The sequence below is a fragment of the Colobus angolensis genome, unplaced genomic scaffold (genome assembly GCF_000951035.1).
Source record: "Colobus angolensis palliatus isolate OR3802 unplaced genomic scaffold, Cang.pa_1.0 Scaffold109, whole genome shotgun sequence".
Taxonomy (NCBI): domain Eukaryota; kingdom Metazoa; phylum Chordata; class Mammalia; order Primates; family Cercopithecidae; genus Colobus; species Colobus angolensis.
This window is the reverse complement of record NW_012111919.1, coordinates 4,219,162-4,219,655: the sequence shown is the minus strand read 5'-3', so window position 1 is coordinate 4,219,655 and position 494 is coordinate 4,219,162.

Below are 494 nucleotides of genomic sequence, written 5' to 3'. Positions count from 1 at the left end.
TTGCCATTGCTTTTGGTGTTTTAGACATGAAGTCCTTGCCCATGCCTATGTCCTGAATGGTATTCCCTAGGTTTTCTTCTAGGGTTTTTACAGTTTTAGGTCTAACATTTAAGTCTCTAATCCATCTTGAATTAATTTTCGTATAAGGAGTAAGGAAAGCATCCAGTTTCAGCTTTCTACTTATGGCTAGCCAATTTTCCCAGCACCATTTATTAAATAGGGAATCTTTTCCCCATTTCTTGTTATTCTCAGGTTTGTCAAAGATCAGATGGATGTAGATGTGTGGTATTATTTCTGAAGGCACTGTTCTGTTCCATTGGTCTATATCTCTGTTTTGGTACCAGTACCATGCTGTTTTGGTTACTGTAGCCTTGTAATATACTTTGAAGTCAGGTACATTGATGCCTCCAGCTTTGTTCTTTTGGCTTAGGATTGTCTTGGCAATGCAGGGTCTTTTTTGGTTCCATATGAACTTTAAAGCAGTTTTTTTCCAA